Consider the following 27,500-nt stretch of genomic DNA (forward strand, 5'->3'; position numbering starts at 1 on the left):
ATCCATGTGTGATCGAGTCCTGGGCGCTCAAAACAGGTTCATGGATGCGACAGAACTCACTTCCTTGGCCCGCTCATCACAGTGATGCACTTTGTAGGTTTTGTACTGCCTGGCTGTGAACGACAGCCGAGTTTACCTTGCTGAGGACGATAAACTCCAACCCGAAACGGGGTCTGGGTAGAACAAGATCCCCTTCATATCAGAGGTCACCCCTTCGATTGAATAGAACAGACAGTCTTTTGTCACCATATTGGAACGTAAGAACATAAGAACAGAAGAACATAAGAATGTAGGAGACTGCAAGAGACCATAAGGCCTACACTAGGCAGCTCCGTATCCATCACCACCTGTCATCCCCATCCATAAAGTTGTCTAATCGTTTCTTAAATCAAATGATAGTTTCAGCGCTTACTACATGGCTACTAAGTTTATTCCATTCGTCGCGACACCACCCTGTTAGTAAACCAATTCTTGCCTATTACCTTCTTAAATCTAAATTTGTCCAGTTTATAACCATTGCTGTGAGTCCTGCCCTGCTGTTTTAATATGATGACCTTGATTCAGCGTAAAGAAAAAGAAAGAAAAACAAACATACAAACAGTGAAACAGGTTTCACGCCAAGCATCATTCTTGCGTAAAATTTCATATCACAAAAATGAGGTGATAAAAGAGATAGTATGGAGACAGTTCTAATTAGAACTAGTAATATACAAACTATCCACCTCGTGGACTATTGCCCACATGCATCTACGCCGCAAATAGCTCCTTCCTCACCAAAGACTAAATGGTCTCTTCCGGCCATATTCGCCCCATCTATTTCAGTGGGCATGGCATACATGGATGACTCAATGACAAACAAAGACGAATCAGGCTGTGGCAGACATACAAACAGTCACACAGACAGACATGACTGTCAATTTCGCTAGTCACACTACTCAAAATATTGATATCAATGACACACAAAGACGAATCAGGCTGTGGCAGACAAACAGTTACACAGACCGACATGACTGTTAATTTCGCCATTCACATTACTCAAAATATTGATATCCTGATTATCTAATCAAGCTCTCCTTTACTAACGAGAGGCTGCCAAGGAGATAAATCTAAAATAGCTTGATGACAGCCATAACTGAAGGAAAAGTGACACCTGGATAGGAAGGGTTTAATTCTTTATTACCGTAAGTTGCCGACTTTTCTTTTCAGTTGCCCATACTAAAATAAATCAATAAATAGATAAATAAATAAATAAATGAAATAAAATAAAATAAAGCTAAGTTTAACCTCATTTTCACACGAAAAATCATATCAGGGTTCACATGAGCATGTAGAAAAAAGCATTCTTCCAGTCATTCTGCATAGCGAATTTTTTTTATGTAAATTTATTTTTTCTATATCCCATTTTCAAATCTTATTAAATTTGTGAATAGGTTTAGAATGTCAATAAGAATATATATATATATATATATATATATATATATATATATATTATATATATATATATATATATATATATATATATATACATACATATATATACATATATATTTATATATATATATATTGTGACCGTCCTTTCATTTTTTTTTAAAGTGGGAGGGAGGATAGTTTTTATTTTTTTGTTTTTATTTATTCATCTTATATATATATATATATATATATATATATATATATATATATATATATATGTATATATATTTATAAATGTATATATAAATACATATATATAATGAGAATCTAGAACAATGATTCCCAACCAGTGTGTCAACGCACCAAAGAGTGCCGTGAGATCAATTAAGGTTGTGCCGCCAAAATTGAGGGCAAAAATAATTTTCGTATTACCGACTCTCTCTGTCACCCATTTTTGTTCATTAGAGCAGCATCAGTGTAGAAATGAGTATTTTCATATCGTCCAGGGATGAAATTTTGTTACACTGATGTTGAATCAACAAAGTACTGACAAACTAGAATTTAGATTTTCTAATAAGGGTGCCGGGGAGCTCTGAAAGGCTTGGCAAGGGAGCCTCAAGTCAGAAAATATTGGGAACCATTGATTTAGAGTTTATCATTTGATGACACTCCACAGCATTCACATCAATAATACCCTTGCAATAGAAAATTCGGGGGAACTGAGGTTCCTAAATATTTGTGCATGGAATTAAAAAGATCAAGGACTAACATCGAAGTTTAAAACATATTATACAACTGTTTCGAGATTACATGCGAATTACTAGTGAAATAATATAGAGAAGTTGGAAACAACATGAATTTCTAAGTGGCTTAATCCATGGAGTTCCAGCAAAGTCAGTTGTTATAATAACCCTTAAGACCACATTAAGATACCATGGATAGGCGGCAAATATATATATATATATATATATATATATTTTTTTTTTTTGGTGGGGTACATTTATATAGATGGGCGGAGACGATCACCAACTATTCTTTTTATCATAACTAATTCCAAATAATGACAGAATTGAGGATTGGTGGACACCGTCTGTTTTGGTTTCCTTGTGTTGAAATATTCCTTTGTTAGAGAGAAAAAGCTGGTAATTTTAAATGGTAAGTGATTATCTTCTTTTTGCATAACAGAGCTCAGTTCCAGTAATATAAGAGAATATATGATATGGGTTCTTACTGTCACACGAATATAGCTACTACTGCAACAGTTGGTAGAAGCACTATAATTGTAGATGAACGAAAACACTTGCAAACGCACCAAATACTTGATCCTACATTAAACAGAATTAACATCACTGTCCCCGGGAAACATAGGTAATACAGGTAATACCAGGCACAAATTAATTCAAACTTTCACTCCAGAAAGAAACAAAACATTCATATACAAATTTCCTTCTGAACGAAACTAAATGAATAGGAATCGGTATAGTATTGATCTGCCAGAGTGCACTAGATCGTCTATCTTTTTAGTGTAAATATAATACAAATTGGACTTGATATGTAACTACATGTATTATAAAAGCAGAAAAATATATTTCTTATATGTTTTAGCTGTATACATATGTATCTCAATCTGGAATACAAAAAAGGTGTATGAAAAGATGATTTGTGTGGAAAACTGGCATCAGCGCAACGTAATCACGCCACCCAGTCAGAAGCGTACGCCGCCCTGCAAAGACGCTAAGGAACGGGCAGTTGGATGTATATAGTTTATTTCTGACGTTATCTATAGTTTTACTCGCCCTGTGTATATTGTACTCACCCTGACCCTTATCACCGGAACACTTTAAGGTAAGACCGAGTGACTGTTGCGTTCGTTTCTCATTGAAATGGAAAAGCAGCGAAAGTTGTTGAAAAATCCCGAATCTGAATATGTTGTTGAAGCAACAGGCGCTACCTTAGTGAGATATTTTTATACTGACATGTGCTATACCGTCACCATATTTTTGTGACAGTAAATGTAGTCAGTGTGTGCAACGAAATATCTTGCAAACAACCGTAGGTCGCGCAGTAGCAGGCATTTTTCATTCATCTCGAGGCTTTGTTTACATTCAACACCAAGATGATGAGAACTCATATCGATTTTGAATCGATTTTCTCTTGTTAAGCGAGCTGATCGTCATAAATGTGACAGTGAACTCATAATGTGTGTTGTGCAGTGATTTAGATATTCTAAGTGAACACAATATTTTTAATATAAAGATAACGGAATTTTGCGGCAGTTGCCCAGCCCACTTCAGTCGAGCTAATATCAGCTGCCGCTGGTGCTCATCCAGAAATAGATGAAGTCGTTTATGCTGCTGGGATGTTACTGCCATAAGAAATTATATTTTGTTTAGGTAATTATTTCCGATCTGAGACTGAGCTACCCTAATGTTGTAGTGAAGATTTTGAGAAGTGCTACAGAATAGTTAAATCTGAGGTTACTCATAGTTTCAAATAAATTCATCGAATTCTTAAAACTTTGAATGACATCCTATTTGACACTGCATTAGATTACCATTACTCAAATTCCCAAGTCACGGAATGCATTACGTAATCGAAATATCTTAGAGCAGTGTTGCTTTAATAACTTCATTCATTCATCTCCGTTGAAAGCGTATTTTAAACAAAACCAAACAATGGTTATGAACCATATGCCACCAAATAACATATTATGGAGTATTTCCGTAATTAATACGAAAGTTGTGTGTAGCAAAGCATACTAGTTGTGTCCGCCGACAACATATTCAAACACAACCTACGTCACGTCGGGTCTGTCTCTGGGAAGACTGAGAGAGGAGAGCGCGGAGCAATGACGTCACAATTGTATTGAAAGAACGACAGAACGTGCACACAATGGGAGGGGAGGGTGTTCCCTCCACAGATTCAGATTGAACCACGAGCCAGACAAACCCGTCTTTATTTACCTCATCGTCTTTGTACTTGGTGCAGCCAACTTCAAGTTGGATGTGTGAAATGTGTGAAGTTGGGGAACTTGGAAAGAGCGTTTGGGCTAAATATAGAAATTGGTGGGTAAAGGTGGGAGGAGCTACGATGTTTGATCGTGACGCGGCTGGCCTAAAAAAAATGAAATAAGATCACCTGGATGCTGTTGCAATGGAAGTTGAATGAAAATGTGTGGAAGAGTGAGTTTATGTTATATTGTGCACGTGTGAATTAGGATGATGGTGACGGATTTGCCAATACTTACGAGTACATCGTATTCCCATGAGTCAGTCTCTCTCTCTCTCTCTCACACGCACACACACACACACACACACACGCACATACACACACTCGGTGGCACGGTTGGTAGTCTCCGACCATCACAACGGCGGTCCGGGTTCGAATCCTGGCCAGGGCTGAAATAATTTCAGTATCGCTGCGCTTCGAGTCGATACTCCAACTCTCGTGGGCGGGTGCGTTTAAGGTCACAGCATTACCCATAAATCGGTCATATGTAAGCTCTGAGTTCCCCTCGGGGAGGGAAATAGCTGTCGATCACGAGTCCAACACGTGATCCAAAGACCAGGGTGAATACGCACACAGACGGCGATATAAAGCCAAACGATCACAGACAAGGCAGATACATCGGGAAAACAGATTTGTGGGGGAGTTCGAGAAAATTCTTTTAAGAAGCAGACTGGCAGGAATTAAAAACGAGAACTAAAAACAGACGTCTAGATACGAGAAAAATTTGTCAGAAGTGAAAATAAAAAAGGGTTCGAGAAAATGTTTAATAGGTGGTGCTAAGCAGTGAAAAAGATAAATAAAACATAATTAAAAACATGAATATACGAAAATATAAAGAGCTGAAGAAAATTACTTGAAAAAAATGCTAGAAATAATATAATTTATTTTACAGGTTTCTCAGTAACTGAAGTAAAGTATCAAACAATAAGTAGTAGAGGCCTTTGAAGATACGTCAGTTCAGTGTGAAATAAGAATTAGCTTCCAATGAGTTTTCTGATAGAGGTGTTCAAGTGGAGGGTGGTGCTAACAAGGTCATCATATTAAAAAACAACAGGGCAGGACTCGCAGTAATGGTTATAAACTGGACAAATTTAGATTTAAAAAAGAAATAGGCAAGAATTGGTTTACTAATAGGGTGGTCGACGGATGGAATAAACTTAGTAACCATGTAGTAAGCGCTGAAACTATCAGTTGTTGAAACGATTAGACAACTTTATAGATGGGGATGACAGGTGGTGATGGATACGGATCTGCCTAGTGTAGGCCTTATGGTTTCTTGCAGTCTCCTTTATTCTTATGTTCACAAAATATAATTATTTCGTGGATGAAAAGGGGGAGAATGTGAATGTTGGAAGTGAAAGAAATGTGAGGTGTATGATTTGGAATTTTTGTCAGAAAACCAACTTGGATTCAGAAGTTGAAGATCATGGGTCTCAAATAGTTGAATTCATTACTCGGGAGCAGTTACAAAAGAAATGGATGGATGGACTCCATATACCTATCCTAGTCTAGAGAAAGCTTATGTTAAGGTACTGTATAAAAAATTATAATTATTGTGGATATTGGAACAGATGAAAGTACTCAACGGAAGTCTCCTGTGAATATATGAAAGATTTCCTGAAAGACCGATGTACGAGGAAAGGGGAACAGGATGGAGGGAAGTAGATCATTCCACAAGGATCAGTACTGGCACCCATAACGTTTTTGAGTCATGTAAATGGCATAATGGAATGGTATACTACTCTAATCTGATTACAGATGAGGCAGAGGGCATGAGAACAAACGGTGAGCAGCATTGCAAAGATCTAGACAGACTTTATAAGCAGGATCTAATACAGAAAATCAGATTCGGTACTGATATCTGCAAGACATTGGAAATTGCTGTAAGTGAAAAGGCCAGCAATGATTTACACATTAGGAAATGAAAAAAAAAATTAGGACGAAAAGGACCTGGAAATGAAACAAATAGAAAAGCTAAGGACGAAAAAGACCTGGGAGAGTTAGTAACAGATAATAACATTAACAAGTTTTCTGGTTAAACGTAAACTGTTGAGTAACGTAAGAGTTGGCTCTCACCTAATGGACGGAGAGGTGATAGGAAAATTCGTAAAGAACCTGATCAACCCTAGGTTGGAATATGCAGCAGTGGTGTTGTCCACATAAAAAAGAATGTAATGAAATAAGGTTGAGAAGAATAAGATAACGAAAATGGCCACAGCCTAGCTGACCGACCGTGTAAAGAAACATTAGAAGAACTGGACCTCCTTTTGGAAGAATGAGATGCGATATGATCGGTGTGCTCAAAACAGTGAAAGGAACGAACAAAAATGTGTCATATGGAATGAGAGAGTGATAAGAAGTCATTAAAAAAAAGACTAAGTGCCTGCTGGACATGAAGAGAGAATATTTCCATAATTTTTGGGTTGATATAAACAGCTATCGAATCAAAACATCTACATTTATTTAAACCCCATTAGACAAATGCATACGTACACGCGAACACACACAAGTTATGCAATGATTAAACGTCTATGTCGGTTGAAAATGGAAACTTATCTGTAAAACTGGACCCATGAGATAGCTTATGACAGCAAGTTAGTGTATCTTCAAGATAATGAGAACTATAGATGCATACGGAGATAGATCATAAAATATTTATAGAAATAAAGGCGTGTTAGGTTCAAATATTTAGAATCATTAATTACTTCCGAGTATAATTAAGTTATGATTATTAACGATCGAATAGCAGCAGTCACCAGGTGTGCATGATGTGATTGGTTACCTCACCTTGGGAAATGTAATCGTCCTTAGTTGAAGGATTAATGAAAACTTAAGTTTCTTCGTGACTTGCGACTTGCTAGATAAGACCACCCGCTTGCGCGGGATCGGTTTTTGTGGGAGGGGAAGAAGGTCTGTAAGAAAATGAAGAGATAGTAGTGTATAAAAGAGGGCTTTTGCCACCGGGCGATTAGAGATATTTATTTCGTGGCGTCGTGGCTTTGCAGGTATGGGCAGGAGACTTGGGGTTGGAGACTGGGATTGATGTGTAACCGTGAAATTACGCGGAATTTCTATTCTTCTATCCTCATCCAACAAAGTTAGAAAATGAGTAGGAGCCTTAGTCTTAGGGAAAGATAGAGAAATTGGAAATAATTTTAGTGGTAGGTAAACTGAAATGAGAAGATGTAGTAGGAGAGAAAGTTGGAAATGAAAATAATTTCAGTAGAAGAAAAAGTTTATGTAGTTGTTTGTGCATGTATTTGTGTTAGTATTGTTTGCGGTATGGAATTGTGTGTATTCTACACATAGAGGGTTGATGCCTCCAACGTGTATGCTTATAGCCTGACAATGGACTACATGCAATATTACTATTATTGTTGTTATCACCAGTCAAAGCTGGTGAAGTGGTGCATTATTGATAAGTACGGCTATACACGTCTTATCGTGTACACCGCACGTGGGAGGGGCGCAGCTGACAGATAGTCTGTACGGTGTGGTCTAGGTGTAATGTGTATTAGATGTTTGTGTCTGTCGTGCAGTTTTTCTAGGTGTCTCGTGTGAAGTTTGTGTTTGTGTTGGTTGAGTGGACGGATGTTGGAGACTCGGTGTAGAGACTCAGCGGTTCTGAAGTCGCTCCATCGCGAACCCGTGATGAACTTGACAGCGGCATTCTGAACCTTCTGATGGTCGTAGTTGTTAGTGGGACATGTCAGCTGGTTTGGTCCCGGGGATTGGCACAGAATCGGTCTGACAAGGGCTAGATACAATCAACGTTTGGTGGTCAGTGTTGCAGTTTTGAAGCGTCTTAGCCTTCCCAGCACAGCCCTAGCCTTCGCTCCCTGTTTGCAGAAGTGTGGGGTCCAGGTAAGGCCACTATCCAGTGTGCTACCCAGCACATAGGTGTGGTCTTTCACTGGGACGTTTGTGTTGTTTATTTTAAGAGGAGTGTTCGTGATTGTTCTGTTCGTTTGCTTGCAGCAGAAGTATACAGCTTTGCATTTCGACGCGTTGGTCTTAATGCGCCACTGTTGTTCCCACGCGTGTGTCCCGTCTAGGATGTTTTGTATTACGTATAACGCTCCCTGCAGCGTTTTGTGTCTACTAATGTGATTAGTGTCGTCTGCATACGAAAGAGAGCTCGGTTGCGTGGATAAGCTGACTCTGACAGGTCATTCGTATATAGATTGATATGTTTCAACCACTTTTTGATTGCCCGTCTGCTATGACATAAAACATACACAGTGAATATATAAACGCGTTGAGTAGAGTATGCAAATAAACTTACACATAAATATATTTAACAATATAATAGTCATCCTCGTATGTGACATAATATTTGTAATATACAACTTTATTACAATTTACATTTACAATGATTTGAGCAAGATTAACAATTTTATAACAATGCTATGTGCACTAAGGGGACACTGCAGCAATGGCGGCGTGTTGCCACATTACTCCCCCCCTCCCCCCGAGTGACTGGTGAAACAAGACAGTCTTGGAGGTCCGGAGCTGCTTGAGAGGATTAGGAATGGGAGTGCTGTTGACGGGAGTGTCCGTGGCGTCAAAAAGGTAGGCCGGTTTGACCCGATCAATGGATATGTGGTCACGCTTTCCGTTGCGCCGTATTATCACGATCTTCCTGATGCGACGCAAGACTTCGAGGGGGCCTTCGTACGGAGGTTAGGGGCTTTTCTTACGGCGTCCGTCCTGACGAAGACGTGGGTGCACTGAAGAAGGTCCTGGCTCACGAAGGTTCTGGGCGACTTGGCGTGGCGGGACGGGGTGGAGCTTGGCCATGGTCTCCTTCAGCTGCCAGGCGAATTCGTGTGGAGTACAGGAGTTGGAGTGAGGTACGTCAGCGACGAATTCTCCGGGAAGCCTGAGGGTGGTGCCGAAAACGAGTTCAGCAGGGGGGAGGTTCTGATGATCCACCGCAGAAAAGATGGTACAACCGAAGACCTGGGAGCCAAATTATTGGACGTTGAGGATGGGGTAACGATCGAAGATAGTATGGGAGTTCAGTGCACGGTAGTCACCGCAGGGTCGCAAATCACCGCTCTTTTTAGGGGCGACGTGAAGTGCTGAACACTAGTTGCTGTTGCTGGGCCGAATTATCCCTTGGCGCATAAGGGACTCGAACTCTGTCTTGACGATGCGTTGTCGTTCGGGTGCGAGACGTCGTGGCTTGGCGTGGGTTGGGCGGCCAGAAGTGACGATGCGATGCTCGACGTGGTGACCTATCGGCGGCGTGCATGGATGTGGCTGAGTGAGGGTGAGAAACTGTTGCAGTAGAGAAGCAAAAGGGTCTGGACTGGTGACGGAGATGCTGGTGCTAACGCCAGGTCAAGTGTGGCCGTAGGACGAGAGGCGCGTTGAGACATCGTAAAGGCAACGGTGCAGTATGTCTACGAGAAGACCATAGTGATTGAGGAAATCGGCTCCGAGGATTGGTTGAGATACGTCGGCGACGAAGAACGTCCATTCGAAGGCGCAACGGAGGTTAAGGGAGAGGGTTAGGGTAGATTTCCTGAAGACGTCGATCGTCGTGTTGTTGGCTGCATAGAGGGAAGTGAGTGGTGGTAACGTCCTTGAACTGGCTGTAGCAGGAAGTATGCTTACTGCAGCACCGGTGTCGATAAGGAATAGGTGGTGCGTCAGAGGGTCTCGTATGTAGAGGAGTCGTGAGGAGAAGGGGCGAACATTATGCCCTCTAATGTTCGCCGTTGGAGTTTAAAGTGGGAGAATGGGTGAAGGCGCAGGGTTGGTTACACTTGCGTGCCTTGGAACCGAACTGGGCGTGATAGTAACATACCGCTTGGGCGCGATTCGTGCTCTTGGATCTTGGTCTGGAACTGGAACGTTGCCTGCGGGAAAAATTACGGCGGTCTGCTTCTTGAACTTGTTCATTGAGCTCGCTAACTTGCAGTATAAGCCGAGTCACCATGTCGACGAGGCGCTCGTAAATGGGGTCTGTCTTGACGTGGGAGACGGAGGGCGAAGAAACAGTTGCGATTAGCTTGTCGGGGAGTGTGGCGAGTTTCCCCACGGGAAGCTGGTCCTTCACAGTGAAGAGGCTACGCTGGATAGTGGCGGGCAGACGTTGGTAGTACAGCTGGAGAAAATGGTCTTGTCGAACATGTCATACTTGTCTGCCAGGAGAGTCTTCATGCGGCGTAGTGGGTCAGACGGTCTCTCATTGCCAAGTTCTTCCTTAGAGAGAAGCTCTTGAAGGCGTGTAGCGACGGATGACTGGAATCTGGCAAGGATAGCGTCCTTTAAATCTTCGTACGGAGTGTCGGATGTTAATGCTATAGAGGTAGCGTCAGATACACGAGAAAGAACGTCCGGAGGAAGAAGGGAGCAGGCGTTGCTGAATTTAGCAAGGCTAGTAGAGATGCGAGAGGACTTGAAATTACACTCTAGAATGTTGAACCACACAGTCGGGTCGTGACTGAGGAAAGGTGGTGCACGAAATGCATGGATGTCAGATAGGGTTGCAGGTTGCTGAGGTGGATCGATGGGTGATGCTTGCAAAGGAACCACGTCTGCTGAGGTAGGAACAGATTGGTCCATGATGGTTAGGACGTCGGTTCTGCGGCGGTGCTGGGAGTCCATTCCGACAGGGGCGGCAGGCGGAGGCTGGCGGCGCTGGGACTCCACTTCTGGCAGAGGCTGGGGTGGCGGCTGGCAGTCCACTCCAGAAGGCAGGGCAGGAGGCGGCAGGCAGTCCACTCCAGAAGGCAGGGTAGGCGGCAGACAGTCCACTCCAGAAGGCAAGTCAGGCGGCGATGGTGGCAACTGCTGCAACGAGGTCCACTTTGAGAGTCACCAATTGATGTGGCTGGTTACAACACCATGGTGACAGGTCCAGTCCTCTCGTAGGGGTCACCAATTAAATGACTGGTTACCACTTTATGGTAAATGGAAATGTTCTTAGGTGAATGATAACTGAAATTGTAAATCTCCTTCGGATTCATTATATTCTAGACCGTCCGCCATGACATAAACTATACACAGTAAATATATTAATGTGTTGAACAGAATATGCTAATAAAGTTACACATAAATTCATTTAATAATATAATAGTCATCCTCGTATGTGACATAATATTTGTAATATACAAATTTGATTATAATTTACGTATACAATGATTTGAGCAAGATTAACAATTTTATAACAATGCTATGTGCACCAAGGGGACACTGCAGCAGTGGCGGCATGTTGCCTCATGCATATTAACAGAAGTGTCTTAACTTGTAGGAAGATGAAATTGAGTAGATTTTAAAGTGTGGTGATAAAGTCTGCATCAACATGTGATGCAAACTTGTCATGGAATTTTTTTTTTTAGTTTTTGAAAATATTGCCCTAAGGAAGATTTTTGGATCTGAGATGAAGAACAGAGACACAACAGGACACTTGAAAGAATAAATAAGCTTAAAAAAGAATTATAAAGAGACAATTGTAGGCTGAATACTGTTAGGTTCAAGTAATATAAGGAACCGTATTTTTTCCTAATGGAATAGTGATTGACTGGAGAAAACTAGGCGGACCTTTGGTACAGATGAAGTAAGAACATTAAGCAAGATATAGAAAAGCTGATTAGTTGAACAATGTGAGAGCTTGAGAGAAAGTCGTGGTGTTCATGGTTTGGGACCATAAGATTATGAGTAAGGTACCATCAATAACAATAATAATATCAATAACAATAGTAATGATAAGATTAACATTAATGATGATGATAACGAAAATACAAATAAAATGTAATAAGAATTTTATCAAGTGCTGCAGGAGACAATGGAACAGAGGGTAAATGCAGAAAATACTATAGTGATTGGAGACTTGAATGACACATTGGAAGAGAGAGAACAGGAATAGAAAATGTTGTTGGAGCATTTGATCTTAGTCCAAAAAATAGAGAAGGAGAAAGAATTATAGATTATTGTACAATGAACAACTTATCCAATGTGAATACATTTTATTTGCACATAGAAACACATAACTGGAATTGGTACAGATGGAAAGAAAACTTTCAGAATTATTGTGGTAAAACATTAATAGACTTTGTATTGACCAATAAAAAGTTATTCAAAAATGTAAAAGCCATTCCTTCTATGTCACTCTACTCTGATCATAGACTAATAATTGCTAAAATATGTGTAGATAAACAGAAAACTGTGCCAAGAAGTAGAAAGAAGATGTATGTGTTAGAAAACCAAAAAAGAGAAGTGAATTTAAGAAAGAAATAAGTGAAGAACTAGTTAGTATAAATGAAGTTCGGGACATAAATCAGGAATGGAATTTGTTTAAAAATAAAATGAAGAAAGTAGCAGAGGTAGTGGAAGTAAAATAAACATGGGAAAAATAAAAAGAAGAGAACACCCTGGTCAGCAGAAGAGGTAAAAAATGCTGTGAAAACAAAAATGAAGGATTTTTGAAAGTGGATGAAGAAAAGATTGGTTTAGGACAATATGTAAGAGCTAGAAATGAGTGTGAAGAAATAAGAAGATGGGTGAAAGGTGAAGAATGGGAAAGTATTGAAGAAGACTTGTGGCAGAACCTGGAGGGCACAAAGAAGTTATTATATAGTATGGCAAAGAACTATAGAAAAGTTGAAAATAAAACACGTGAAAATATAATAACAGACTCAAATTATATAAAAAAAGATGACATCCTTATTTCCAAGAATTACTGAATACAGGTGAGGTGGGACAAGTTGTTATTGTGGAGAATATACATTTTGTTACTGGCGAGAAAGATGAAATTACAAATGTGGAAATGGAATATGCAGTTAAAAAGATGAAAAATGGCAAAACCCCTGGAGAAGACAAAATACTTGTCAAATTTTTTAAAGCAACAGAAGTGGAATTTGGGTGGATGATGACAGTGGTCAACGCAGCATGGAGACAGGGTAAAATACACGATGATTGGAGTAAGGCTAGTTTGTTCCATCCATAAAAAAGAGACAAGGCAATGTGCTCTAATTACAAAGGTATATTGCTGGTGTCACACATGGAAAAAATTATGAAAAAAATATTAGAAAGAAGGTTAAGAAGTGTTGTAGAGGATAAACTGGCAAAGTGACAATATGGATTCAGGCCTGGTAGAAGCACAATAGATATGATTTTCACAGTAAAGATTATTTTAGAAAAGAGCTAGGAATGGGATTTAGAGAAATACGCAGTGTTTATTGATAAGGAAAAAGCATTTGATCGTGTACCAAGAAGGAAATTATGGGATGCACTTCAGCATAGTGAATATGGAATCTCCACAAACTTAATCAGAGCAATAAAAAGTATATATGATAAATGGGAGAGTAAGGTTAAGCTTAGAGATCAAGATACAGATTGGTTTGCAGTCAAGACAGGAGATAGCCTATTAAGTTGGACTAATAATTGGTTGAATGATCGAAAACAGAGTTGTTTTAAATGGCAAAACTTCTAAATGTAAAAATGTTATGAGTGGAGTTTATTATTGGCTTGATTTTCATTTATTGATATTTATCAATTTATTATAATCTACTATTTACCTCTGTTTATTATTTAACTATATGCATTTATTTATTTGATTATTATTTATATTATAATTTTTATTATTATTTATTTATCATTATTATATATATTTTTTGCATCTGACCTAGTTATGGACCAAAAGGTCTGTCAGCATGCTCCGCCTTTCTAATCCTTTGAGTATGACAAGGAGGGGTTATGTCACCTATGTTATTCATGATATTTGTGGATAGATGTATGAAGGAATTTAATGAAAACAATGACAGACATACTTTTGCTTATGTGAATGGTATTGCAGTAATATGTAACACTGAATGTGAGCTGCAGGAATCAATAGATAGATGGAAAATAATGATGACTGAAAAGGGGATGAAAATTGATGTCACTAAAACAGAAGTAATGAACATCAGTAGAGAAAATAAACAACTAAAAGTATTGGAAATGAAAGGCTGAGGTAGGTCACAAATTTTAAGTATTTGGGAGTCAAGATGGATGAGGAGAATAGACAAAAGATTGAAACTATTAACAGAACCAACAAATTCAGCCAAAACCTTGGTGCACTATACCCACTTATTAAGGAAAAAAATATCCTGGTTAAATGCAAAACCATAATGTATAATACAATAATACTAATGACCCACTTTTGGAGAAGAATAAGCGAAAGTAAAAAGATCTGTATATGATCCTCTTCAGCACATCTGCTGAAGAGGATCACAGTTAGTGATCGAAATATATGGATCTTTTTACTTTCGCTTAGTCTTCTCTGAAAGTGGGTCATTAGTATTATTTTACCAATGTGCTATGACATTACTTTGTTGTGTATAATACAGTACTTCAACCAATTCTAATATATGGGCCAGAAGCATGGTCACTTCAACTAAAACGAAGTAAAAAATAGGAGCAGTGGAGATGAAGGCTATATAAGTATAAAAAGGGAGAGAAAAATGGACAGAATCAGAAATATGCAAATAAGGGAGGAACTTGGAATAACAGATATAGAAATCATAGAAACAAGTCTTAGATGGTATGGACATGTAAAGAGAATGGACCAAGAGAATCAACTGCCAAGACAAGCACTGACATGGAAGTTCAACACAAGAAGACCAGTTTGTAGACCCGGAAAGAAATGGATTGACGGTGTGGAGGAAATGCTAGAAAGAAGAGGTGAAGATCTGCAAATGGTGGAAATAGAGAGAAGATATCAGAATGGAGAAAATTTTTTGGGACAAGGCCCGCTAGCTGACAGGGACTACCCTACCAGGTGTCCCAGGTGTCAAGTGAGAAATTGAGAAAGTCGCTATATCTTCCAGATTGGTTGATGAAATTAGATTAATTTGTGGATCACATTGGGAAAAAAATCAGATACAGAATTGGGCATGAATTATACATTCAATTTGGACTCTACCCCACATAAAAAATGTTTGTTCCATCCTGACTCTACATACCCCCAGACTTGGGGGGGGGGGGGGAAAGCCATTATTCCTTTGGACTAATCACCATGAATCTCTTCCTGAGGTGCATATGTTCTGCTGTAAAAAAATAAAAGTATTTTGAATGGCCAGACATTAACATACAATCTTTTATGACCTGATGAATATGGTTCAAAGTGAACAAGTGGAGAAATTTTACCAGTACATACATATACCAAAGGATTTTTTCCCTTACAAGGGAGGTAGCAAAAAAACAAAGGCATAAAATCCACTCCCACTCACTCCATCCTCACATACTCCACTCCTTCCTTCCCACTAATCTTGGCTCCTGGATGACAAGTCATCCCTGCATCTTGCCCACTGCCCTGGGTCAGAAGCAGTGCTGTGGAGAAAGGACAACCCCTGCCTTACGCCCACTACTCGGGTCACAATGCAGCAACACAGTACCTCCACAGTAGGTTGGCCAATAGGCCAAATAATATGGATGGTAAAAATGCTAACATGACATTATCTAAAGGTTAGTCATTAGGCCAAATACACATATCATGTTAAAGTTGAATGATTTGGCACTATCCATTATAAATACAAATGAGAACAAAACAACAAGTTGCCCTTTTTGGATGTGATGATATACAATTTTTTAGGGATTTAGAATTAGATTGTTTAGGAAACCAACCAATCTCCTTTTATACATTAACAAATAATCACATCATCATTAAAAAACAAATTGTCAGTTTTTTGTCTGTGTTTCTGAGAGCAAAGGTTGCTGTCCTGAATTTTTAGATAATATATTGAAAATTATTTATGACACTGTAAGAATTTAGAATATCTAAAATATTTGAGTGACAAGGCATAAAATGTAGCAAGGAAGTAATTTTATGACAAAATTGTACGGTAAGCAATTTGGGAAAAAAAAAAAAAAAAATCAATCAGCCATTCCATTACATTCCATGAAAATTTAATTGGTCTTCCTCTTATCCTCTGTAGTATTTTTGATATCCAGGTGGTATTTCAAAATAATGACACAAGAGCCTTTTAATTAAAAAATTCTCCAAAGAAAGGTTGTGCGTACAGCATTCCATATGAAGACTGCAATTCTAAGTACATATGTCAAACTAAGAATGATTTGAAAATGGGCATAAGCCAACACATATCTAATATCATAACAGGGCAAATGCCAAGTGGTACATTTTTACATGTACGAAACAGTGATCATAGTATAGAATGGAATAACTCAAAAAAAAATAGTTTTAAGTAATTTCATTATGAATAGGAACATTATAGAATCCAGTAACACTTAAAGAATATTTTATTACAATAGGAACATGAGTATGGGATTGTACAAATTAGATAATTTTACTATTTAAGAAAAATTGAGGTTTATAGTTAAAATGTATCATGTCATTCCGTGTAGAGTCATTTCACAAGGGATCTCACCAAATTCCTTTTGTGTCCTTATGTATATTCATGTCACATGATATATGTATTCATTGTACCCTTAAAGATGTCTTAGACAAAAACTTTTGGTTACCATTTATTTTGTTTCCCTGTGATTTCTGCAAATGTCTTCAATCATGTGCTTATTGTGATTCTCTGCATATATGTGTGTGTGTATATATATATATGTATATATATACATATATATATGTATATGTTATATATATATATATATAATATATATATATATATATATATATACAGTATATATAATATATATATATTTAATGGTGTATATGGACAGATTTCCTCCCATGCATACTTCGTTAAAGTTGATGGCTAGTTGTGCTTATTATTTTCTTGAGAGTATTTTCCATATGCCTTACTATGGATTTATTTTCGTTTCAAAGGAGAATAAGTCCATAGTAATGCATATGGAAAAATCTCTTTTAAGAAAATAATAAATGCATAACTAGTTATCACTTTTAATGAGGTATATATTGTTACAAAGGTGATTGTAGGTTAAGCAAAAATTGTAGTATGTATTAGTTTCATATAGGTGCAAAGGCTCTTCAGTGTGGAGAGGGCATGAATTGTACATATGGCAACATGGGATGCCCAGTCTGAAGGCAAGCAGGGTTAGTAGTTTAGAGTTCCAAATCAAAGCCTGCTCAAGGATAATCATTTTTGTTTCCCTTGTTGATTTATGTATTATTCCTATCTACCTCAGAACTACCTCGAACTAATGTGATGTGAACAGTGAAAGACCCATGTTTAAAATAGTGAGAGAAAATATGTAGACAGAATATGAGTAAGAGAAAAGGTAAAAAATGGTGAACATTGTCGTATCTGGTTATGGTGCATTATGGTAAACCTCTGGTCTGTGATCTCATGTGGTTTGTGCTACCTCATGCTAGTACTGTTATTGAATGAAATAGTGTATGCATTTCCACAGTGCATGAGGAGTAATGAAATATACGTGCAAAAGAAAGGATAGTATTTCATTTTATATTTCCTCTCTGAGTAATTGCTTGTGATGGAAACCTGTCAGAACCCTTCCCTCAATATTGCAAAAAATGCCAAGATTTGTTGTAATATATATATATATATACATATATATATATATATATATATATATATATATATATATATATATATATATATATATATATATATATATATATATATATACATATATATATTTATGCATGTATAATCTGTCAAGGGCCTCTTCCCCTATATAAGGGAGGTAGCCAGCCAAGACACATGCCCACCCCTACTCTCCCATCCACCATCCATTATTTCCATCTTATCTTAGCTCCTTGTTGATGAAGGATCATCCCTACCTCCTGCCCACTGCCTGGGTCTAAAGCAACACAGCAAGACAGAGTACATCAAAAGCAGGGCCACTTAATTTAAATGGCAACTCTCCCTCCCTGTGCCCTCAATTGGAAAATAGAGATGGAGAGAAATCCCTTAAGGATTTGTATGAAAATAAAGAAAAGAAAAAAAATCCACATACACATATCCCCTGCTTTCTCCTTTCCTTACTCAATAAATATTCCCCTCTCACTCAAAGCCCCTTTCACCCCAGCCATCCAACTCATCTGTGGCCATACTAAGTTCAGTCCATCCACCACCTCTTCTTTCCACTATTTTTTGTTCATCTTTTTCCTCTCAGTCCTTCCATGTACAAAATCCATCCCAATAACTAGTATTTCATCAACCCTATCTGCTAATTTCCTATCTCTGCTCTCCTCCTCACCTCATTTTCTAACTCTGTACTACATCATAACCACCATACTTCTCAGACACTTCATCTCAGGCACATTTAAACCTCACCTTTCTGTAAGCCTTAATTGCATACAATACCATAGGCACAGTTACCCTGTATGTATATATATATGTATATATATATATATGTATGTATATATATATATATATATATATATGTATATATATATATGTATATATATATATATATGTATATATATATATATATATATGTATATATATGTATGTATATATATATGTATATATATATATATATGTATGTATCTCTGCTTGAGTGAAAAATTAGGATATTGAATACCCGTCGATGCAGTATCAGGCAAAGATATGTTGGGGCATCTACAAGATAAAGAAATAACCTCTGACGTATTCGGGTAACGCTGTGTCTGTATTCCAACATTGCGTTTAAGCAATGTATACATTTTACTTTTTTGTTCTTATGTTAGAAAATGGAATTATAACCATGTTTGCATGGGCTGGCATGCCCACAAATTAGTGTTGGCTTTGTTGGAGTCTAATAACTCTCCTCAAAGGATGACACAGGTACAGTACATTCAGAGAAGGTTATTTTGGGGACATATATTTCCACCTTGTCATATTATTATCATTATTATCATCACTATTGTTATTACTATTATTATTATTATTAGTAGTAGTAGTAGTATTAGTATTATTACTAGCCAAATTACCCTCACATTGCTGCGAGGTTGTGAATCATCCCTAACCTTACCATACCCCACCTAACTTTAACCCTTAACCTTAACCAAAATATATTTTTTTTTACATGAAACATAGTTATCCAAGTACCTGGAGTGATAGGGTATCAGAATATATATGGTTATGGAGGTCTACCTGCAAAACCCTAGGAGGAGTTTGTAAACATACAAACAAATCGGAAGACAAATGAAAGATAGTAATCTAAATACCTTTGGTTATAAGGTTTCAGAATATATATGGTTATAGGGGTCTATCTGCAAAAACCTAGGAGCAGTTTGTGAATAATCTCTAACCTAATCATACCCCTCCTATCTTTAACTCTTAACTCTAACCAAAATATATATTTTTTTAAATGAAACATAGTTATCCAAGTACCTGGAGTGATAGGGTATCCGAATATATATGCCTATGGAGGTCTATCTGCAAAACCCTAGGAGTTCCTGAACAAACAAATAAACAAACAGACAGACAAATGAAGGATAGTTTTCCAAGTACCTTGGGTTATAAGATAATCACTCACCTAACCATAACCCACCTAACTTTAGCCCTTAACCTTAACCAAAATAATTTTTTTTTTTTTTTAAATGAAATATAGTTATCCAAGTACCTGGAAGGATAGAGTATCAGAAATATATATATAATTATGGGGGTCTATCTGCAAAACCCTAGGAGGAGTTCGTGATCAAACAAACAGACAGACAGAGGTTACTACTTTATTATAGTATATTATTATTATTATTATTATTATTGTTGTCAACAAGTAGAGAAGAAAAGGTAGAAGGTACAAAAATATAGAGATGATAATGGAAGAGACACCAGTAAGAGGAAGATGGGCAGAGTATTTTAGGGAGTTGCTAAATGTGAAGGAGGATAGGGAGGGAAAGGTAGTTGCAGTGGGAAGTTCTAAGAAAATGACAGTAATGAATTAGGAAAATGGAAGAGAAATAAGGGAAGATGTGGTGAAAGCAGTTATCAAAATGATGAGAGCAGGTAAGGCACCTATTTTGGATGGGTGTCCTGCGAAGTGTCTAAAAAAAGAGAGGTACAGTGATGGTGGACTGGCAGGTGAGGTTGTATAATGTTTGTCTAAAAGAGAGTAGAGTGCTGGAGGACTGGAGGAGTGCCTGTATAGTTCCACTTTACAAAGGAAAAAGTGACATGTTTGGGTGTAGTAGTTTGAGAGGGATCAGTTTGTTGAGTGTAGTTGGGAAGGTTTATGGGAGGATTTTGATTGAAAGAATTAGGAGAGGAACGGTGTGGGTTTAGGACAAGTAGGGGTTGCGTGGATCAGATTTTTGTGGTTAGATATGTGAGAAAGCTTTAGGAAAAGGTAAGGATGTTTTTGGGTCTTTATGGATTTGGAAAAGGCTTTGACAAGGTAGACAGGAAGGCACTATGGGAGGTATTGCAGATATATGGGATAGGAGGAAAGCTGTTAAGAGGTGTCAAGAGTTTTTATGAGAGTAGTAGAGCCTGTGTTAGAATTAGAAATGGAGAGATTGGGTGGTTTGAGGTAAAGGTGGGACTTTGTCAGGGAAGCATTATGTCACCTTGGCTGTTCAATTTATACATGGATGTGGTGGTGCAAGAGGTAAACACAAGGATAATGGGCTGGAGATTAGAGATGGTTAAAGAAAATGGAAAAAAAGGGAGATAAGCCAGTTGTTGTTTGGTGACAACACTGTTTATGTCAAGATTAGAGGAAGGATTGAGGAAGTAAGTGACAGAGTTTGGGAAGGTGTGCAAAAGAAGGAAGTTGAAGATGAATGTGGGTAAAAGTAAGGGGACGAGAAATACAAGGGGAGAATGTGGCAGCAAATTTGAATTGAGTATTAAGGGAGAGAGACTGGAGAAAGTGGGTAGTTTTAGATACTTGGGTGCAGATGTGGTGGGAAAGGGAGGAGTGGAGGTGGAGATAGAATGTAGATTGAGAGAAGCAAGTAAATGCCTTGGGGGATTAAAAAGTGTAATGAGAAATAGCCATTTGGGAATAGATGCTAAGAGGAGATTGTATAAAGGAGTGATTGTGCCAACAACACTGTATGGGGCAGAAACATGGAACATAATAGATGAAGAGTTTGAATGTGTTTGAGATGAAATGCCTGAGAGGTATGGTAGGGGATACTAGGCTGAATAGAATGAGAAACAAAGAGTTGAGGAGGAAAGGGAGTTGGGAGATAGGGTTGATGAAAGAGTATTGGGATGGTTTGGACACATGGAAAGAATGAGTGAAGAAAGATTAGTAAAAGAGGTGTGGAAGGCAGAAGTATAATGAATGAACATGAGGGGGCGACCAAGGATGAGATGGATGAATGGGGTAAAAGGGGTATTGGGAAAGAGGGGAATGTCTGTTGAAGAAGGAAGGGAGAAGACAGAAGGTAGGGGTGAGGGGAGAATGTGTATGGATGATGTTGAAAAGCATAGAAGGAAGTGGGTGGGGGATGGGGGGAGGGAGTATGTTTGATATTTTTGATGCAGCCCATCTCTTTTTCTGCATGAGGGGATGGAGAATGAGGGTCACTGATTAAATGAAGCAGCCTTGCTATGGATGTGCTATGTCTTGCTACATTGCCTCTGACCCAGGGCACTGGGCGAGATGCAGAGAAGATTCATCATCTAGGAGAAGCCGAGAGGGATGGAGGGATGGTGAATGGGAGTAGAATATGTGGAGATGGAATGGGTGGGAGTGGATTTTATGCCTTTGTTTTTTTTTGGCTACCTCCCTTGTAAGGGGAAAAAGCCATTAGTATATGTATGTATTGTTATCTTTGTTATTATTTCTATCATCAACATTATGATTATTAATTATCATTATTATTATTACCCAGTATTATTATTATTATTATTATTATTATTATTATTATTATTATTATTATTATTATTATTATTATTATTATTATTATTATTATTATTATTATTATTATTATCATTATCATTATCATTATTATTACTATTATTATTATTATTATTATTATTACCATCATCATCTGTTTACACAGGACAGGGTGATGTGTGGGAGGATGGTCAAGAGGGCATTAACAGACTGTAGGGGTAATCAGTGGAAGGGCTGGAATTGTTTTCAATTTAAATATATTCAAGAGATAGATCAGGGTATTATCAGTTCATTATCTAGTAGAATGAAAATTAAGAGAAAATTTGAAGTGAGGAGGGGGGAAGGAAAAGTGAGGGAAGAAGAGAGGTGGGAAAGAATATTCAGAGAAACTGAGAGAAATATGGGAAGTAGTGAAGAATAAATGAATAGGTATAGAGAAAAAAGGGTGTTTCAAGGAGGGAGTGATGAAATGTATTTTACCTAGTTGTATTTACCTAGTTGTATTTTATGGGAAGGGGAGCTATGCTCGTTGTGCCCTGTCTTCATATCTCATTTTATCTAGACTGTTTTTAGATTTGTGTATTGTTTTTGCACACACCACTTTCTTATCTAACTTGTTCCAAATGTCTATTACTCTGTGGGGAAAGCTGTTCTTTTTCAGATCTCTTCTATAACTGTCTTTCTTGATTTTCTTTCTGTGTCCTCTTGTATCTCTACTATCCCATTTTATTAGATCCTCTCTATCAATAGTTTCTATGCCTTTCATGATTCTATAAATAGCTATCAAGTCTCCTCTCTCTCTTCTTTGCTCTAATGTCTGTAGCTCAAGTTTTGCTAGTCTCTCTTCATATGATAGTTCTGGGAGTGTTGGTGCCAATTTTGTAATTGCTCTTTGTATTCTTTCAAGTTTTGTTATACATTTTTTTGTACTAAAGACGTATATGAAATGAGCATGATGGGAAGGAACAGAAGGAGAGGCAGGAATTGTTGGGATGAAAGGTTGAAGTCGGTGTCAGAAAATAATCGAGCATATGAATGTTGCTTGCAAAGTAGAACTAAGAAACTATATGAAAGACAAAGAACTGAGTCGAAGAAAAGCACAAAGTGAGGGAACAAATGTAAAGTCGTGTAGGTATTTGAAATGAATGAAAATTTGGTTTGGAAGAAAACGGAAAAAAGTGAGGGGTGAAGAGGGTGAGACAGATAGAGAGGAAAAGTTAAAAGATGCAGATGGATAGATGCTAATGGAAATGAAAACAGTTGTTTTGTGTCATTTGTTTGTGGCAGCAGTAGCACAGAAAATCATAATAAAGGAAATAAATCATGCATTGTCAAAGACATACATACATATACCAAGGCTTTTTCCCCCTTACAAGGGGGGTAGCCAAAAAGATTAAGGCATAAAATCATTCCCACCCATTCCATCCCTGAATACACTCCACACCCCTCCACCCTCCCTCTTATCTTAGCACCTCCTGAATGACGGGTCATCCCTGCACCTTGTCCACTGCCCTGGGTCAGAAGCAGTGTCGCAAAACACAGCACATCCACAGCAAGGCCGCTTCATTAAATCGGCGACCCCCCCTCTCCGTCCCCCCATTGCATAAAATGAGAGGATGGGGAGAAATCCCTTCGGGCTGCGTCAAATTTTGCTCACACATACTACCTCACCCCCCATCCACCCGCCCATTCCACCTCATGCTATCACAACATCATCCATATACAACCATTCCCCATTCACCCCTGTCTTCTGTCCTCTCCCGTCCTTCCTCAACAGACATTCCCCTCTTCCCCAAAGCCCCCTTCACCCCATCCATCCACCTCATCCTAGGACGCCCCCTCATGTTCACTCCCTCCACATCTGCCTTCCACACCTCTTTTACTAGTCTTTCTTCACTCATTCTTTCCATGTGTCCGAGACAGGATTCTAAAAGTATGTTGTGTTAGTGAAAACTAAATGATTTATCTTCAGTGTAGAAATAGCCTTGCTGTAATATAAATATTGAGATTCCTCGTATTTCTTTTAGCTAATCGGTGTATTGTTTGCTTTGTTTTTATTAAGTATGTTTACTTTATTAGAATTTATATTGCCATCAGCAAGCAATAAGCCAACGTCGTCGTTATATGGCGCCATATTACACACACACACACACACACGTCTCGTGGCGCAGTGATAGCGATCGCGGCCGCCTTTACGGCGGTCCGGGTTCAAATCCCGACCAGGTCTGAAATAATTTCAGTATCGCTGCGCTGCGGGTCGTTACTCCAACTCTCGTGGGCGGGGAGTTGGGTGTGTGGTAATTGTTATTGAGAATCTTTTAGTGCTTACCATTGTTCGGGAAACTTTCCCTCAAGGTGTTGTTTACATCTTTCGAATCAGGAGCATTTTCTGAAGCCTCGAACCGCGCCTATCGTAACTTTAAATAAGATACGATTTAACTCCCCTCCTCTTTATTTGCTTGTTAAATCTGTTATGTGATAAGGTTTGGTTTAATAAATCGGGGATTGAATTTTTGAGAATTTACTTAGTCAAAATTAGCCCGTGGCCTTTTGAGCTTTTCGAACCTCGTAAAAGTCTCGCCGAATACAGTACAACGCACTAACATCGACCCAGACAACCCAGAGCTCTGGTTCCAGATGAATCTCAAAATTAGAAACATTACTGCAAGGGGCCCACGTCTTCAGAGTTCAAAGGCAAGGCCTTAATCTTCAGATTTCAAATACCACAGTTTGAGAACCCAATCTGGTAGAAAACTGTGACCCCTAAGTTCTCGAACGTTGATCTTTGAATTTGTTAAATCTTAATTTTCATAGGTGTGTGTGTGTGTATGTGTGTGTGTGTGTGTGTGTGTGTGTGTGTGTGTGTGTGTGTGTGTGTGTGTGTGTGTGTACGTGTAAGGTCACAGCATTGCCCATAGATTGGTCATATACGAGCTCTGAGCTCTCTCCCGTGAGGGAAATAGCTGTCGATCACGAGTCCAACACGTGATCCAAGACCATTGTGAATCACATACACGCGCGCGCGCACGCACACACGCCAAGAGACATGAAAAAATATTTTCCCATAGAATGATGGATGTATGGAACATACTAGACGAAACAATAGTGTGTGCAAAAAAACAATACAAAAATTGAAGAGCAAATTAGATATGGCGAATAACAGAGACGGGACACTACGAGCGTAGCTCCCCTTCCCAGATACAACTAGGTAAACACAACGCGTACAAACACACGCACGTATACACTGAGTATACGCACATCCTTGCACTGACAAATGACAGTTCTGCTGCGTCGGTGCATTCTCGAAATTGCATGTGGAAATGTTTGTATGAGGAATGTGTCACAGTTGTAGTTGTCACAAAATACTGTAGTTACCTGTCACGGCTGTGCAAGGCTCACCTGAAAAGGAGAGAAAATATCTGAATAAGTTAAATGATTATTTTTTTATTTGTTACTTTTTGTTACTCTCAAAATTGTTTCCTGTAAATTGTTGTCTTAAGTTGGTTTAAGATAAGAACGCATGAGACAAAGAATGAGTAGCAAAAGACATTACAACATCGTATTGGTAAGTACACAATTATCAAAGAATTTTCTGTGTTATACACAACCGAACGGGAGAAACTTGTTCTCTTCTGACTACGCGGTTAGAGAAGGTGAAATCCTACAATACAATAACTCGTTGCATTGAGAAATGACCGTTAGGGCGGAGCACTGCGAGTCACCCTGTGTTGCCACATATAATTATTTTATAATTTTATCTTATAATTTTATTTTACATTTTTATAATGTTGCCACATATAATTATATTATAAATTTTTGTCACACACCACCACTGAGGTAAAACTTAAAGCAATGTTTTCTATACAAAGGTTTCATTTCCTCGAGTCAGACATGGCATATGAGGAAGAGAGCGACGATGCCGCTACATCTATCCTCTAGCCTCGCCCCCCTCACACTGCATTCAGGGTGAGCCGTGCGGGCCGTGTTATCTGTGGAGATGTGGCAACACCGGGAAATCTCGTAACCCCGCCTTAGCGGTCACTTCTCGTTGCGCTGACTATAGTACGCCTTGATAACTTAGCTCCAATGTTCCTATTATGGTTTATAATGACTGAAAATATTTCCAAATTTCTTCTTGTAGTTTTACTTGGGATATGTTCACATTGAGTAAATGAAAGGTATCTTTTGGGTTCTTTATTCAACCTTAGTTGTGCAAAGAACGTTATTGGTAGTTCAACACAATAAAGGTAAGTAAAAAGGTTAATTGTTATGATTTGTTACTACTAGATAAAATTAATAATTCTTTACGCAAGTTAGATACATTACTTAAGATTATTTACACACTAAATAGAAACGAAAACTTCATTACAAGTATCGCTAAGAACATAACACGTTTCAGCAAATGCTTGTTAAAGACTTGCGACTTGCTAGGTATGACCATCCGCTTGCGCGGGATCGGTTTTTGTGGGAGGGGAAGAATGTCTGTAAGAAAATGAAGAGATAGTAGTGAATAAAAGAGGGCTTTTGCCACCGGACGATTAGAGATGTTTATTTAGTGGTGTTGTGGCTTTGGAGGTATGGGTAGGAGACTTTGGGTTGGAGACTGGGATGTGTAACCGTTATGTTACGTTAGAATATTTATTCTTCTTATCCAACAAAGTTAGAAAACTAATAGGAAGCTTAGTCTTAGGGAAAGAGAAATTGGAAATAATTTTAGTGGTAGGTAAACTGAAATGAGAAAATGTAGTAGGAGAGAAAGTTAGAAATTAAAATAATTTCAGTAGAAGAAAAAGTTCATGTAGTTGTTTGTGTATGTAGTTGTGTTAGTCTTGTTTGCGATATGGTTTTGTGTGTAATCTACCCATGGAGGGTTGATGCCTCCAACGTTGCTTATAGCCTGACAATTCGCCATATACATTATTATCATTATTGTTGTTATTGTTGATATTGTTATTATTGTTGTTGTTAGATTATCATCATTACTATCATAATTATTGTTGTTATCGTCAGTCAAAGCTGGTGAAGGGAAAATTATTATTATTTTTTTTTTCTATTCCTATACTGCAAGCCCTATCTTCTGTTTTGTTTTATTTTCCAATTGTTATATTTATTCTATGTAATTTCTTTGTTATTCACTTATTCTCCTGTTATTATTTAACTAAGCTTATCTTATTAATTTAATATTTTTTCCAAAAACAGTATCTCTTATTTATGGATAATGCTTTAAAAAAAGACATTTAGCATAATTGAAGGAAAATCAAGCCCCATCAGTTCGCTCCCCGTGTGTGTTCTGTACGTTATTGATACCATTGCTGTCTTTCTGAGTTCTATATGTTATTAATTATTATTATTCGCCACCTTTT

General features: G+C 38.2%; 1 protein-coding gene and 1 pseudogene across 6 annotated transcripts in view; one reads left to right on the top strand and one right to left on the bottom strand.

Annotated features, from left to right (window-relative positions):
- The window catches only part of LOC143033450 (uncharacterized), a 622,033-nt gene that overhangs the window by 258,652 nt on the left and 335,881 nt on the right, over positions 1–27,500 (bottom strand). The window lies entirely within an intron of this gene.
- Positions 3,117–27,500, top strand: part of LOC143033451 (fatty acid CoA ligase Acsl3 pseudogene) — a 139,314-nt pseudogene continuing 114,930 nt past the window's right edge.

This window comes from Oratosquilla oratoria, chromosome 15 (genome assembly GCF_046742065.1).
Source record: "Oratosquilla oratoria isolate Oo_2021 chromosome 15, ASM4674206v1, whole genome shotgun sequence".
Lineage (NCBI taxonomy): Eukaryota > Metazoa > Arthropoda > Malacostraca > Stomatopoda > Squillidae > Oratosquilla > Oratosquilla oratoria.